Genomic DNA, 18,061 nt, shown 5'->3' with positions numbered 1-18,061 from the left:
CAGCAAAATGGACCAGAAAGACCAAGCACCTGAGCGCATATACTGTCGTACACGTTAGTGTCCAAATATTTGCTTGGTTTCCACGCCAAGGCCGAATGCAAAAATCCCTTCTCTCTTCTCTGGGCTGTTCTCCTTTAAACCTCCCCCTTCCCCTGTGTGATCAGGACACTCCTTGGCTGCATTTCTAAGCACAGCCTCAATTGGGTTTCTACTTGGAACAGCAGTGAGAGCTCCCATCACGATAGATCTACAAAACAACTCTTCACAGCACACCTACTGCTGCTGAATTTTTAACACCTGCGTCTTCTCGCTTCTCCATTTCCTCCCCAAAACAGAGGCAGGACAAGTGAAGTCCAGCGCTACTATCCATCAAGGACTCTCAGCTCTGTCTGCTAAAAGAACAGCTCTGGGTCACTCTTGGCATTTTCTCTAGCCAAAGACCTCCTCACAGCCTTTCCCTGGATCATTTCATCCATCCATCTCTCTGCCTGCCTTTCACTCATCCACTTTCTATTATACAGCCCAGCCAAGAGAGAGGGTTTAAACTTGATCAGATGTGGACTAGACTCCTGTGTTAAAGACTTATTAGGGTTGTGACCTACAGTGAGTGATTTAATGTCTCTGAATTTTATTTTCTTATGATAAAAGTAGGGATAATAATACTGCCACCTTATTACTGAAGTTAACAGAATTTCTTCTTCCAAACTAAGCTCTGATTATGTGTGGTGCCCTTAAGAAAGAATCTTCAATTCCCAGAATTTCATTTCTTGGTGGAAAACTACCTACACCTCACATAAAGTCATCTGCTAACATTCACACAAGTGTGCTTGTAGGAATGTCTTGAGATCACAAGGAATCAGCTTTGTTCTGGTCATTGTGTCCCCCTTTTATAACATCCAAGAAAATAACCGCCATAATTAGAGGGAATATGACAAAAACATCCAGCAAAAACCAATATTCCTATTTTTAAGTAGTACATTTGTGGTCCAATTCCTGTTTTCAGTTGTTATCAGGTTGCTACAGAAATTTCTTTAAAGACAGACATGCTAAGAAGAATGTCAAAAAACTTATTTTTAAGTACTTTAAGGTTTTGATTTAAGGAAAAAGAATACATCAAAGGCAAGAAGGTGATAAAAACAATGACAGCAATAGAAAGAGTTCTAAATCGTCAGTGAACAGCTCTGAAATGTAGGAAAATCGAAGGGGCAGAATTAAGTCTAATTTATAACTTCCCTAATTTATAATTACTGAGAAAGCACAGTAATGCACTATTTCTGGGATATAAAACAATACATTCTAAAAATCCAACCTGTTCTAGAATTTCTTATCCCTTTCAATTACTTCTTTGTTTTGGGGCATTATTTAAAACAAAACAGGGAATTCCCTGGCAGCCCAGTGGTTGGGACTCATTGCCAAGGCCCGGGGTTCAATCCCTTGTCAGGGAACTAAATCCCACAAGCTTTGCAGCCTGGACAAAAACAAAAAGAAAGAAAGGAAAAAACATGAAACAAAATATTCACCTATAAATGCTGGGAAGCCTTTATCCTGCATTTCCTTATCAGATGGGTTGTCACCTATAGGAATTCTGATGGAATGGGATACAAGACAATAAAGTTTGATCATTTTATTTACCATTTGGAAGCTAGAAGCACAGCCCTGGGTGAACATATTCAGCCATTCAGTAGAGAATCTTGGTTAGTCAAAAAGTGGCATGATACAATAAATAATTGATGGAAAGTTCACAAAGGATAATTTAGTGAATGCTAAAGGTGATATTTCAAATAAATGGGGAAATTTCAAGCTATTCAATAAATGGTATTAGGACAAGAAGTTAGTCATCTGGAAAAAAATTAAATAAACCCACATCACATTTTTTGAACCAAAATAAATTCCAGATAGAAAACATATTTAAATAAAACCATAGAGTATTAAAGAAAACAAAAATGTTTTAAATAATTATGCAGTGGCAAAAGCTTTTCTGATTCAGCACACAGAAACTATAAAAAAGATAAATTTAACCATGTAAAAATTTTAAATTCTGCACATCAAAGAAAAAACAAAAAATACAAGACAACCATCACACAGAAAAGTAACTGCAACCCATATCACAGATGTAGAGATAACTTCTTTCTTACACAAAGGCTTTAAAAATAGCTCTTAAGTACATAAAAATAGTCTTAACCTTACTCATATTAAACAAAATGCAAAATAAAACCATAAAGAGACACAAAATGACGTGTCATTGAAAAGTCAACTGTACTTCTTAATTCTTACACTCGGAGGAACCACCTGGAGATGGGCTTAACCTGCAGAATCTGACGGATCAAGTCTGGAGAGAGGTCTGAGAGTTTGCATTCCTAACAGGCTCCCTCCTGCCAGCAGCCCACTGACCACACCCTGAGCAGCATACATTGCTGATGGGCATGTATATTTATATTAGCAGGCTGGAAGCAATTTGGTAACAGCTTTCAAAATAAAAAGTGCACAGGCTGTCAGCAATTCCACTTTAGTCATTCACAGAGGAGCCTTGGATACAATTGAATATGCAGATGAGAGAAAACCATACAATCCAGATACAATCCATGCAATTGAATATGCAAATAGAAAAAAGAATAAGGCTGATAACTGATGCAGAGAAATCTCCAAGATATTTTAACTTGATAAAGAAGTTTCAGAAAAGAAAAACCACCTACGTTTGTCTGTGTGTGTGTGTGTTATTGAGTGGGCTCAAGACCTCTCTGAGTGGTTTTTCCATCCTCACCACCTGTCCAAAAGCACTCTGTGATCTAGTTCTTCTGTCTCAGATAGTTACCATAACTTTTTCAAACTTGCTTGGTAACACACAAGCATGCAAAATGCTATTTGCTTTCCATGGAATTCTCTGCTCCACCACTGTGGACAGAGGGTCACAGCTTCCTGCTTTTTGATTGTCCAAATACCAATCATCAGACATGCATTATTTTCCCTCCAGCTCCAGGAGACACACTTCAAGCTCTCCAAGTAGGCTCCTTGAAGTCTCTCTCAGGTTTAAGGGGTGGTAAGGCAGAATCTTGTATCTTGTTTAAACTGCTATTTCTGGAGCCTCTGCCACTTGCTTCACTGAAATAGATGCAGCTAGAGATCCTATTGTTGTTGTTATTTAATTGCTAAGTCCAGTCCTACTCTTTGGTAACACCATGGACTGTAGCCTGCCAGGCTCCTCTGTCCATAGGGATTCTCCAGGCAAGAATACTGAAGTGGGTTGCTATTTCTTTCTCCAGGGGATCTTCCTGACCCACGGATTGAACCCAGGTCTTCTGCATTAGCAGGCAGATTCTTTACCATCTGAGCCACCAGGGAAGCCCCTAGAGATCCTATTACATAGACGATAATTATGTTAAAGACCACAAATCTGTAACCTAGGCCATGTCTGGCAGTGGAGATATTTGGATTCTTTCTGTTTTTGTTTTGTTAAAAAATTTTCCCAATCTTATTGAGAGAAATTGACACATAATACTGTGTAAATTTAAGGTGTACAACATGTTGAGTTGATACAGTTATAAATTGCAAATGATGGCCACAGCAGTACTGGCTACCACCTCCAACCCATCATAACATTACACTTCTTTTTCATGCTAAGGATATTTGATGTGTACATTCAGTGACATGCAAGTATAGGCTACAGAATTATTACCTACAATCACCATGCTGTCCATTAGATCCCCAAACTGCTAATCTTCTAACTCCGAGTTCACACCATTTGAGCAGTGTATCCCCATTTCTCCCACCCCCTCACCTCCTAGTGACCACCACCTCTACTGTTTCTCTAAATTTGCCTTTTTTGAGATTTCATAAGAGATGTGAAATTTTGTTTGACTCTCAGAGTCTTGGCCATTATTCTCTAACCAGAAGATTTTACATGAACTTCCAGATTTCTGAAAATCTGAAAGATCTGCCAATAAATGGCCTGCATTCCTTGTTTGCAAGATTTGGCTGGAGCTAAGCTATGGCTGGGGCTTCCCTGGTGGCTCAGATGGTAAAGAATGTGCCTGCAATGCAGAGACTCAGATTCGACTCCTGGGTCAGGAAGATCCCTGGGAAAGGGAATGTCTATCCCCTCCCACCCACTCCATTATTCTTGCCTGGAGAATTCCATGGACAAAGGAGCCTGGCAGGCTACAGTCCATGAGGTCACAAAGACTCGGACACAACGGAGCAGCGTTCACTTCACTTCAAGCTGTGGCCATTCCTTTAGTGGGACCAACAGGGCACCATGTTCCAACCATTCCCTTGTCTGGGGTTCACCCATTATTACGCTGGCAGTGTAGTCTTCCTTCTACCCTCCTGTTTCTTCTCCAGGTGTACATTTCAGTGTGTGACACCCCCCACCCCATGCCACAGAGCACATTCCCAGCGGAGCAGGGCTGGCCCAAAGCAAACCTGCAAAGCTCTGGAGCATCTCATCACTTCTTTCTAAAACACTTCCCCACACTGAATGCCTTTTCCCTCCCTCCACATCCACCAAGTGAGTGCTTTCTTATTGCCCCAGATTCTCTTTTCTGAAAGAAATAGATCATCTCATTCATTCACACCAAATTGTTAGTGATTTAATAAATCTTTGGGGTGGGAGGGGGGTGTTCAAAAATGCATAGCATTTGCAAATGGTGAAATTCCAGCCAACCAGACATTTTGGATGAATGAGGCATTTGCAGGCAGGAGACTAAGATCCTCCAAACCACACCTAGTGGACAGTTACATCTCCACTTTACATCAGCCAGCTAAAATATTTGCCAACACCATCAGAAGGGCTGTTCCTTTTTGTTTCACTGCCTAAGGGTTTGCCAAGGAATCCCTACCCTAGCTGGTTCTTCCTGGGAGAAATATTTATATAATTGATTCCTATTCTGAGATGGGGTGCCCTGTGTGTTTTAGCCTACCAGAAGCTTAATATATGCCAACAGTGCAGTATGGCTCTAGGCAGGCACATACACATGCATGCATGCACGCACACACACATAGACACACACACTTGAACATAAACTTAGCCACGTCATCCACAGATAAAACATAAGAAGTAGCTTCACTGAAACCTTAACCCACCTCTGGGGATTTGTACAGCTCATTCTGAGAGTCCACATTTTGAGAAGAATGCTGATAGCTTATGAGCTTTCTGATGAAAGAAACCAGGAGAGGGATGATGTTGGAACCACACCAGTAACAAGGCAAGGTTTAAAGAAAGACTCAGTGGCTGTCTTCAAAGGTTTGAAGGGCTGTCACCGACAGGGAACCAGATGGATTAGGTTTTTGTTGTGCCAAGGAACAAACTAAGACCAGTGGAGAGATGCTAAGGATGAGAGTGGGAGGCAATTTTGGCTCTGGAAAGAAATTTTAACAGCTACTAGATAGAGATTACAGGAAAATGACTTTCCCTTTCACTAAAAATATCCCAGGAGAGGCTGTCTGACCATCTGTTTGGAATGCTATAGAAAGAAACCTTACAATAGTTGGTGGCCTGACTTGAGTTTGCTGGGACTTTTGATACCAAATCCCACTTTTTGTATGATTCTGCTTGCATTTCACAGAGAACATATCATCCACAAATGCAGGATAATGCCTCTACCTATTCCGTTGGAATTTCAGTATAATCATTCAGGTCCAATTACATTAATGTTCTCTTTCAGACCCAGCATTTGGGATTTCTATAATTTCACCCTCATGGCCCTTGGATGTGCACCCTTTGTATTCTTTTTTTTTTTTTTTTTCACCCTTTGTATTCTTGTTGTCAATAAGCATGTGAAATGGATTTTCGCTCAGTGGGTCTTTCCTAAGCATGCTTGCAAAGCAAATGATGTGGCCAATTGTTTATTTTATGGAAGCCTTTTTTCTGTCCCCAGGACATGGCTAACATGTCTATTACTCACATTCACAGGACAGAAGGATTGTTCTGGCTTGTTCTTTTACTTCTTTTGGCCAATTGGAGAGATATTTATAAACATTTATTGATTTGGATTCATAAGCCAAAGGGGGGGGGGTGGAAATCTTGCTGGGCTGGTTGCTATGGTAACTAGCATTTCACACGTGTACTCACCAGCCAGCGTGAGGGCTCAGAACAAAACCCAAAGCCTACCTGTAGCTTCAAACTGCGTATTTGCTCCTTTTACATTTCTAACACTATTGAAAGGATGTATAACATAGATAACTAAGGACAACATACTGTATAGCACAGGGAATTCTACTTAGCATTGTGTGGTGACCTAAATGAGAAGAAAATTCAAAGTATATATAAGCCGATTCATTTCGCTATACAGAAGAAAGTAAAACGACATTGTAAAGCAACTATACATCCATGCAAATTAATAAACATTTTATGTAGCAAGGCTACGTTTTTTATTCTGTCTACTAAAATAGTCACCGTCTCTTCATAGATGTACAGGGACACTTTTGCCATATATGAAGTCTCCTTACGTGTGTGTTGTCCCAGTGCTGTCTTTGTTGGTTCCCACACAAGTACCACGGGGCTTCCCCGGTGGCTCAGTGGTCAAGAACCCGCCTGCCAATGCAGGAAACTCAGGAGATGGGGATTTGATCCCTGGATCAGGAAGATCCCCTGAAAGAGGAAATGGCAATCCACTTTAGTATTCTTGCCTGGAAAACTCCATGGACAGAGGAGCCTGGCAGATTGCAGTCCGTGCGGTCGCAAAGAGTTGGACACAACTGAACAACTGAGCTCACTTGCTTGCACACAGATACCTTTCTTTAAAAATCGTTGATAGAAATGTTCTCTTAAATCAAATACTTTTTAATCCAAAAAGAAAGAAAATCAGTTTTTTTCTTCCATAGTGCCATATGAGAGCATATTGCATTGAAATAGAAAAAAATTGTTTTTATTTACACCTGAGAATAATAATTGATTCTGTACCTCTCTTGGGGACATTTTCCAGATTTATGACTTCTAATAAATTTGATTGTCAAAAATTTAAAGGATTCTATCTCAGTTCTCTGCCCTGTGTTGCAGTTTATTTGGAAGTTTGGGTTGTATTTTTCATCAAGGAATTTACAACTGGAATCACGGACCACAAATATAAAGCAGCAGACAGACAACTCAAGAAAAACACAATTAAATGAGATATCAGGGAACACCGAGGGTGACAGAAGCAAAACATGCTGGCTGGAGCACAAGAGCTGCAGAATCAGACAGAACTAATTTGACCCAAGTGTTGCCTTGAGTAAACAACTTCATTTTTCTGGAACCCTCTGAAATGAGAATCGTATCTTCCCATAGGGTTGTCTTAAGAATCAAATGTCAGATTTACACAAAGTGCCTAAAATAATGCCAGACCCAAAGCGAGCACCCAAGTAATAAGAATTATTATTTTTGTGTTGGGCTAATTTATTGAGATAATAAATTATGTTTTGTTTTTGCCAGAAAAGATCCAGGTTTTATGATGTGGTGGAGCTTATACAATTTTTAAGTCCTGTTTTTAAAAACATGCTGAAATCTTAAGAATATAGAATCAGGTATAAGGAAGAACTATAAATGCAAATTCAAGCAGACAAAACCCCCCAAGGTGACACATTTTATTATTTAATCACCTGACACAAGTCTTTAATATTTCTTCCTACACTTTCTGACTATATACTCTTTGATTGCCTCTTCATACAATATTGGTTTTGTAACACATTCTACGAAGCAAATACGGAGATAACTCAGTCATTCTTCCAACAGGGTTAATTGAAATTCACTTTTTGTTATTGATAGCTGGGATGCATAAAACATGTGACTTCACATTAGTTATACTTGCTATTTATACTACTGCCACAGGCTATGTCTTACAAATACAGTGATTATGATCAATTTTATTTTATGTGATTGCCATAAAACAGGAAGAAAATAAAAGAAAATAGAAAATATAGTGCATGTATAACTGTATGTATAGCATCACAGGGTACATTCTAGAAAGCTCGTGTTTTGATTAGGCATCCATGAGAACGGAATAGTTGGTGTATATTTTTCTACTTAACATTTTTCTCCTTAACATTCAGTTCTAATATCTATGTTGTCAGCACCAAGAAGAGGTAAACTATCATAGCTTCTCAGGTTGGGGTAGGAACGCATGAGCTAAGTCACTTCAGTTGTGTCTGACTCTTAGCGACCCTATGCACTGTAGCCCGTCAGGCTCCTCGTCCACGGGATTCTCCCGGCATGAATACTGGAGTGGGGTGCCATGACTTCTTGGTAAAGAGCAGATGGGGAGACTAGTCTTTCCTCTTTGAGATTTTCTTCTATCCCTCCTAAAACTTGACCATTTCTTCCTACTGACAAGAAAAGGAGAAAATGGCTCTATGGCAGAATTGATTTTATACCATGACAAAATGTGTGTATGTCCATATAAATGCTTTCCATATGGGATGTGCCCATGTGCAACCACACTGTTTAAGTAGATGAGACACTAATAAGACAGGTTTCGTATGCATATATGCAGGTATGTAAAAATCCTATTAAAGATTCATTAGAGATGGTGAAATACAACTGTTCTATGAGATCACATCAGAGTCAAGGTGATCTCTGTTTAAAAGATGCTAATCAAGGTTGCATGAGAACTGCTGTAGGCTTTTTAGGGGATAATAGGAGAAATCAGAGATAGATGAGACCATTTAGGTGATTCAGCACTTCAAGCTCTTGGAGAAGATTTGCCTGGTGCGCTATGTTCACTTATTCTTCTCCCAGGTAAGTTATAACAGATTCAAGAAACCAGGCTGCCATCAGCTCCTCAGGAGTTTCTCCTTTGTGGAGTTAAGACCTCTGGCCTTGTTCCACTCTGGATATACAGTGAAATTCCTGAGCCTATATTCTGCTTATCCCGAATCCCTTCAGAATGTCTCCAAGGAAAGAGGGAGGGGGACTTCCCTGGTGGTCCAGTGGCTAAGACTCCACGCTCCCAATGCAGAGGACCTGAGTTCAATCCCTGGTCAGGGAACTAGAGCCCACAGGCTGCAAGTAGGACCTGGTGTAGCCAAATAGAGCCCTTCCTACTTGCCATAAGGACCAATAAAGAGAGCATGCCAGGTCTCATAGGAGGATAGTTAGCTTGACAGAAGAGGCCATAAATAAGTAATTCACTCCCAGGTCCGATTTCCTTTGTTTAGTTTAAGTGTCCCGACGCTACCCTGCTGTTTTATTCATGCAAGTGTCTCATTTCCATCTCAGTTTCAGAGTCGATGGAATTGAAAAGTTGAAAACAAACCCCAAACCAGACCCCTATATCTGTCAGTAGGCCAGTCCATCAATCTCCGCATGAGAAGTATGTTAATTTGGTATACTAAAGACAAAAACTCTATCGGCATTGTCTCTAGCTGGATTGTTCAGGACGTATATCTCCTATCCTATCTTGGTTTGCTACATCAGTGCTGCCGTACAGCGAGAAACCATACCTGGCTGACTGTAAAGCGGACTCTACCAATCTGTGTGATCAGCTGGTAAAGGAAAGTTGGCTCTCATTCTCTAGGGTGGATCATGAAAATGAACTCCAGACATGCCTGAGTGATGGTAGAGGAACTCGGGAGAATATTGCCCACAGGCAAATGCCAACATTGAACTGAATAAGCTAAGGACCTGGGAGAGATCCATGGAGGCTCAGAACTGGAAGGAGCTATAGAGATGGTCTACTCCAATCCCCTACAGGCAAGAAAACAGAGGTCTAGGCAATTCAAATAAGTTGTCTGACACTAGCATGAACTGGGAGCAAAGACAAGAAGAAAATCTAGTCCTTCTGACCCCCAAGCTAGCACTATAACCTGAGGTTCTTAAACAGAATGACCTAGCCCTGGGAATATAAACTCACCTTCTGGGGACTTCTCTGGTGATCCAGTGGTTAGGACTTTGCCTTCCAATGCAGGGGGTACAGATTCAATTCCTGATTGGGAAGTTAGGACCCCAAATGCCCCATGGTCAAGAAAAAAATCCAAAACATAAATATTGTAGCAAATTCAATAAAGACTTTAAAAATGCTCCACATCAAAAAATAAATTCACATGCTAGGAAATACCCAAAGCGGTAGCATAACTATGCCACTTCTTTTAAATCTTAAATATTACCTTAATATGGGCTTCCCTGGTAGCTCAGATGGTATCGAATCTGTCTGAAGTGCAGGAAACCTGGGTTCAGTTCCTGGGTAGGGAAGATCCCCTGGAGAAGGGAATGGATTCCCACTCCAATATTCTTACCTGGAGAATTCCATGCACAGGGGAGCCTAGCTGGCTACAGTCCAATGGGGTTGCAAAGAGTTAGACATGACCGAGTGACTCACACACTTAAGATAGGTAACTTAATATTCATTTTAAAATGGGCATGTATTTATTTTGCAGAAAAACAGGGAGAAGAAAGCAAAACTTCCATGAATTTCTAAAAAGAACCCAAATATCACAGGATGTTTACGCTTGGGGCAGCCAAGCCTAGACTCTCAGAAGGAATGTGTTGCCACTGCTCAGGGCACATAGCGGGCTGGTCTAATAAGCATTGCGTTACCTCTCACTGGCTCAAACGCCCAGGAAGTCCCTTGAAGAACCACTTGGTCTAATTTCTTTTCATTCTGGCCATTTTCCCCTTCTCTGCCCCTACATAAGCAAGTACAAGTGACTCAAGCCCATATATAATAGATTCTGGTTGGTTTCTTTCTTCTTAGATGGGGACAGGGGGTGACACCAATGTCTTATGTTGAAACTTCAATCATTTTCATACTTCTCTGCCATATTCTTTTTGAACTATAGGTTCAATTTAGCATGGCTAAGTTTGGGAAGGAATAGGTTTATATATTTTTAATCTTCTCAATTTTGCATAGTGCTTTTTCTTAGTTTGGATAACAAAGATATTACTCAAATTCATATCTACTTGTTCTCCTTTATTCCAATTTACTATCAGTCCTGTGTTTCAAAGAGTAAACACAAATTTTCCCCTTCACTGAGTTTACCTCCTGTCCTGCTGAAGTTGCTGTTATATTAATAGTTAAAGAACCTGTGGTATGAAGCATCTACTTTCTGAAAGTATAAACTGAAAGAGGGAATATTCTTTGCACCTCTTATCAAACCTCTTGAGATTTGTTCAGAACAATGGCTAGGTTTAGTTAGGTAGGTATTCCTGATTTGTTTCTGCCCAGAGAAACAGGTGACAAGCATTATCATCTATATAGCTCTTCACACTGATGTCTCCAGTTCGTTACCACTTATTTTATCCACGTATTATACTTTCCCACATTCCTTTAGACCCCTTCCTATGAAGCAGCAGAACACACTTCCCTGTTATTTGATTAGAAGTTTAGTCAGGTGAATTGCTTTGGCCAGTGGTATCTAACAGATGTGACACTGGCAGAAGCCTAAAATGTGCTTTCATATACCTGCTTGCTCTCTTGTGTCTCTGCCATAACATAAGATCATTCCCAAAGCCTGCTATACCCAGAGGAGGATGAGAGACAGATGGAGCACAGTCACCTCGGGTCAGCTCCAGATGTCTGGGTGGGTCCAGCCAAAACCAGTATTTGGTTATTACATTTGAGAACTTCGAAGATATCATCCTACTGGCCTCCATTCTTTTGTTGAAAAATCAACTGTTACTCTTATTGTTTCCCACCTGGTTATTGCAAGATTTTTTTTCTCTCTTATTTTTCACATTTAACTGTGATGTGCTTAGACATGGTTTTCTTTATATTTATTTTTCCTGAGGGTTTCTTAATCTGTGGCTTGATGTCTTTCAGGGTTCTTGGTCTCTTGTTGTTCATTTTTATTCTCATCCACTGTCTTTTCATGTATTGCTTCTGCCCCATTAACTCTTTCCTCTTCTTGTAGAACTGCAATAATACACGTACTAATGTTTTCACTATATGTCCTGTCTCTTATATTCTTATGGGTATTTTCCACTTTTTGTTATTATGCTGTTGCTCTGGGATTCGGGATGGATATTTTCTTGTGATTCATCTTCCACTTATTAAGTCTCTTTTCATCTGACTCTAATCTGCTAATAAACTCATCCATTGAGTTCTTAATTTCAGCTATTGTATTTTTTTACTTCTAAAGTTATCATCTGATTCTTTTTATGTTTTCTGTTCATCTGTCAAAATTCTTATCTGATTTTTAAAAATGTTCTGAACTTTCTAAACCTCATTTGATACTCCATTTTCTATAGATTTCTATTTTAAATTATTTCTCTTGCGGTTTTTCCATATCATGTTGGATCGTCATGTGACTGGTCAGTCTTTATTGAGTGTGGACATCAGTTGATCTCAGATGATATTATTTTCCTCTAGAGACATATTTGCTTCTAACAGGCTAAGGCACTTGCAATCCCAGGTCACCTGAATCTAACCAAAGATTGAGATTATTCAAAACTGGTCAAAAAAAAAAAAAAACTGGTCCATTTCTGGTTTACCCTACTCTAAAGATATAGTTCTTCTGGGTTCCAAAGTTTAGGTGAGGGTTCCCAAGGTATTCCTTATCCTTGGCAGACCAGGATCTTCATTTTTTTGTCCTCCTAGATTTGTGAGTCAAAGGAGAGCTTTTCTTTTTAGATTTTATTTATTTGCTTTTGGGTCTTGTTGCTGTGCACGGGCTTTCTCTATTTGTGGCGAGCAGGGTCTACTCTCTAGTTGTGGTGCATGGGCTTCTCATTGCAGCGGTTCTTCTTTGTTGAGGAGCACGGACTCCAGGCATGCAGGCTTCAGTAGTTGCCGCATGGGAGCTCCAGAGCACGGGCTCAGGATTGTGGTGCATGGGCTTAGTTGCTCCTGGCATGTGAGATATTCCTGGACCAGGGTTGAACCTGGTGTCCCCTGCATTGCAAGGCAGATTCTTAACCACAGACCACCAGGGAAGCCCTGGAGAGATTTTCTTAAACTCTCAGCTGCCTTTTCTGAAATTAACAGCTGCCTCCAAGAGAAAGTAGTTACAAATACGGAGCTTAGTTCTCTGAGTTTCCTTTTTTTCCTTCCTTTTTTGTCATGACTCTAACTTTGAGTTTCTTGTCTGTGACACCTAGGCATTTCCCTTTCTATCAAGCAATGTGATGTATTATATTTTATTGTTGGTATTTTCTTATGATTTAACTTCATTCAGTCATTAAAAGCGTGAAATCAAACCATCTGGAGTCTAATCCCAGCTCTGCCACATATTGGCTATGTGACCAGGAGCAAGCTACCTATGTTCTTTGAACATCAGTTCCTTCATTTGTAAAATATGAGTAATAATAATACAGACCTCATATGAGGATTAAAAGGATTAATAGGAGTGGAGCATCTACACCAGTATGTGGCATATATTAAAAGTTCAATAAGTTATTAGCTGTTATTGTTCTCGCTATTATACTCATGATCACCACCACCATTATCAACCCATGCATTCCCATGTGTTTATACCAAAAATAAAGCCCCTTTTTAATGGAAATGCAATATATTTTCTTTTTTTATTTTCTTTTTAATCCCCAAACAGTATCACCCTACCATCTGCCATACAAAATAAGATTCCCTCCTCTCTAAGCTCAAGTAGGCTCAGAAGATGCAAATCAACTTTAAATTTAGACTGTGTAAACTATAATCAGCAAGTGCAAAGTGTTTCAAGGGTGATTTATATATTTTCAAACTAATTATAAATAATTTTTATTATCTTCTCTTTCTTTCTTTGAATCGTCTGAATCATGGCTTCTCTACATCAGGGCAAATAATTGAAAGGAGGGACTTGCAGATTAGTGATACCACCAATGGCTCAACTATCAAAACATGCTTTGAATTGAATACCCTATTGTGAATCCCCTAGAGACAGAGGTCCCCAGACCTGTGAAGGCATAGCAAGAATGAAGTGGAGGATAATGAGGGAGGCTTTGTAGCAAAGTCTAATGAATGACTCCTTGACATTCTCTGATCTCTGACATGACAGACATATGGTGTTTATCAATAAATAAAAAGGATATAATTATGTTGAGGCTGAAGCATTCAGGTCTTGGTAACATTTGGTAAGCTAGAAGCCTGTCTGACCCGCTTTTTATCCTGACAGGTAGACTAAAATAAAGTATCTCCATAAAAATCTATTCATGGTACACAACAATCTTTGTCTTTCGCTTCCTCAAAGAAGCAGTGGGTCTTGCTCTAATTTGTGTCCATGAATGTATGTTAATATATTATTTAAATGACACTCCAAGGTAATCACAATGAGTCTTTACAGCTTTCAATGCACAGCTCCTTAAAAATATCCCCAATCTGAAGGTCAGGGCTTTTCATGGCATGTCTCTTAGGATAAGATCTTTGCTATCATCCATAATTTCTTTTTATGGTCACATCTCCTATTCAGTCTCTAGGAAATCTCATTGGTTCCACCTTCAATCTGTTTCTGGAATCTCACCCTTTTCCCTCCTTCTTTATTTTTTTATTTGACTGCACCCAGTCTTAGTTGCAGCACACAGGCTCTACTTCCCTGACCAGGACTCAAACCCTGGTCCCCTGCACTGGGAGTGTGGAGTCTTAACCACTGGACCACCAGGAAAGTCCCCCATTCCCCCCAGTTCTGCCATCACCATAATCTGTGCCCCTTCACCTCTCACCTTGGTGATTATGAAAAAAAAAAAATGTGAAAGTGAAGTTGCTCAGTCATGTCCAACTCTTTATGACCCCCGTGGACTGTGGCCTGCCAGGCTCCTCCATCCATGGGATTTTCCAGGCAAGAATACTGGAGTGGGTTGCCATTTCCTTCTCCAGGGAATCTTCCCGACCCAGGGATTGAACCTGGGTCTCCCTCATTGCAGGCAGACTCTTTACCTTCCGAGCCACCAGGGAATCCCTTGAATGATTATGATCACCTCTTAATAGTCTTCAGTTAACATCTAGAGTGATGTCATATCACACTCCCACACAGAATCCTGTAATGACTCCAAAGTCCTTACAGTGGCTTCCTAGTTCCTGTGATCCGGACCCCCATATTTTTCTTCTACCACTCCCTTTACTCCAGCTGACTGGTCCCTTGCTGTTCCCCACATTTTAGACACTGTCCCACAGCCTGGAATACTCTTACCCTAAATTCGAGAAAAATGCTTCAAGTCCTCATTCAAATCTTGCCTCCCAATGAGGCTTAACTCAACAACCCTACTGAAAATGAGAACATGCCCTCATACAACTATAGCCTAAGTAATATTAGTAAAAGAATGGCAGAGAAATCAGGATACTGACGAACATCATACACACCAAACACTTTTCAGAAAAGTGCTTCTCTGCCTTATACAAGTAAGAAGTAACATAGAGGGCACATATGTATACCTATGACTGATTCATGTTGGTTGATGTATGGCAGAGATCAACCCAATACTGTAAAGGAATTATCCTTCAATTAAAAATAAATACATTCTAAAAAAGAAATAACATAGAGCAATCCATCTCCTTAACTCATCTTGTCTGTGGATCTGTATGATCTGGGGAGAATTCTGGAAATCCCTAACCAGTGTATTTTGACATTTAGACTTTGTGATAGAAGTATCCAAAATGGTTCCAGGATAACAGAGGGAGATTTGGGTTTTCAGCTTCAATGGTGGCTCAGATGGTAAAAAGTCCACCTGCAACACAGGAGACCTGGGTTGGATCCCTGGATCAGGAAGATCACTTGGAGAAGGGAATGGCTACCCACTCCAGTATTCTTGCCTGGACAGAGGAGCCTGATGGGTTACAGTCCGTGGGTTGCAAAGAGTCAGATATGACTGAGCGACTGACATTTCCACTTTACTTCACTTTTCAACATTTAAAAAACCTCCAAACCTACAATATTTATCGGTCATAATTGTTTTATTCTTCCCAAGCTTACCGATATGACTGAAATAATCAACATGAGTAGGAGGGAAATAGATATATATTATATTCATGTATATATATATATATATATATATATATATATATATATATTCACTAAGGAACATATTTTTAAGAAACATTAAATATTTAAAGGCCATATATGTATACAATATTTGGACCTAAGCTAATTTATTTTGATACACAGTACTATGATATTTCTTATAAAATACAAAGCAGCCTAAGAAAATGTTTTTTCTCCCATGTAAAATTGCTTGTTGGTCTTCTTTTCCTAAGAAAAAAATAATGATGGTTTTTCACCCATAAGAGTGCAAGAAAAAGAAAAGGTAAGTTGAAATTGGAAGAAAAATACAATTAGGAAAAAAATCTGTTTTTAAAGCTGTGAGGGAAAATATTTTATAAACATCTTTCTAGGATTAGAAAAATTACCAACTGTGCAGTTCGTTACTTAAGTTAAATAACTTTTGTATCAATGATTCATCTCTTGAATTATCCTTTTAAATTAAAAGACAAAGGATTTAATTGTGATAGCCTATATTGACGCGGTATCTCAGTGCACATTGAAAATGACATTGTTCCATATCCAAATAGGGGCTGAGTACTTTCATGCAGTGTAATATAAATAGAAACAGAACAGATAAGCCAAAATAAATTATTTTCATAAAATGTTTGGGTTGTTTCACTGTGTTTTTATGGGTATAATTAGATGAATTGCTTTGCGTTGTTAACAGAAAGAAGCAGATATTGTAATCATAATTATACATATATACATGCATATTAATCTTTATATCTTTATTTTCACTGTTTATGTGATTAAAACACAGTACAGAAAGGTTTCTTTACTTGCACGAGATCGCCTCAGAATCATTGCCAGAATCTGACAGAAACTCTGATTGTGTTTGACTCTTCATTGTGTTTTTTGGCTCATTTATTGGTACTTGTCTCTTTGGCATAGCCTAATATAAGAATAAGCTTCCCAGGTGGCTCAGTGGTAAAGAATCCGCCTGCCAATGCAGGAGACCTGGGTTCAATGCCTAGGTTGAAAATCCCACATGCCAAAGATCCCACACACCTGCAACTAAAAAAAAGAAAGATCCCTCATACTGCAATGAAGACCCAGTGCCACCACATAAATTTTATTTTTTAATTTTAAATTTAAAAAGTCAGTCCTCAAAAACCAATAGTCTATAGAAAAACAAGCAATGAGAAAAAGTTTTACCCCAGAAAATAAATATATTTAAAAAAATAAATGCTAATACTTACTGTAATTTTTTATTGCTTCCAAAACATTCACTCCAGTATATCTTCTTCCCAGAAGAACCCAGAATATTACAACCATTCAGCTCAGTAGGTTTCCTCAGTTCTGGGCCATCCTGTGTGGTGTGCTCAGTAGCTCAGCTGTGTCTGATTCTTTGCGACCCCACGGACTATAGCGTGCCAGGCTCCTCTATCCATGGAATTCAACAGGCAAGGATACTGAAGTAGGTAGTCATTTCCTTTTCCACAGGATCTTCTGGACCCAGGGATCGAACCCAGGTCTCCCACATTGCCAGATTCTTTACCGTCTGAACCACCAGGGAAGGCCATCCTGAGTCTCGCAAATCAATGTCATCCATCTTGGTGCCTGAGGCATGCGCGTCCCATGACGGGAAAACAGAATGGAAGCCAGGCCTAAGAAAAGCAGCAAATCAGAGTTCTTGGCCTAAGTTTGGTTCAAAGGTGAAATTGCAACCTAAGATGGTACAATCAAAAGGAAGATCAGACTTTGGTTTGAAAATTGGGCAAAAAGAAGCTCTGTTTCCCCCTGCCTATGACCAAGGAGGCTCCTGGCTTCGAGAGCTGCCAGCAGTCAACTTTCCGTCTTGAGGGGATGAGCTCAGGAGCAAAGCCAAACAGCAGAGGATGGATGATGAAGGCAGGAGGATCTCATCGTCTCGGTGACAACATGACCCTTGGGGCTGAGTCACACCTGAAGCCTGCTCTGCCTCTGGACTTTCCAATTACAGGACACAAAAAACTCCTTTTGATTACTTGGGTCAACGTGAGTTAGGATTTTTTTCTCACTTACAAACAAAATTATTCTATTTTATACAGCAATGTCAATGAGGATTCTAGAAACTGACATTAACATGTTCCTGCTAGAAGTAAAATCTGCCTTCCCGTTTGAAGGGAGATTTGGCAATCTATATCAAAATATCTAAATATGGGCTTCCCTAGTAGCTCAGATGATAAACCATCCACCTGCAATCCAG

This window comes from Dama dama, chromosome 7 (genome assembly GCF_033118175.1).
Source record: "Dama dama isolate Ldn47 chromosome 7, ASM3311817v1, whole genome shotgun sequence".
NCBI classification, from domain to species: domain Eukaryota; kingdom Metazoa; phylum Chordata; class Mammalia; order Artiodactyla; family Cervidae; genus Dama; species Dama dama.
This window is presented reverse-complemented; position numbering follows the sequence as displayed.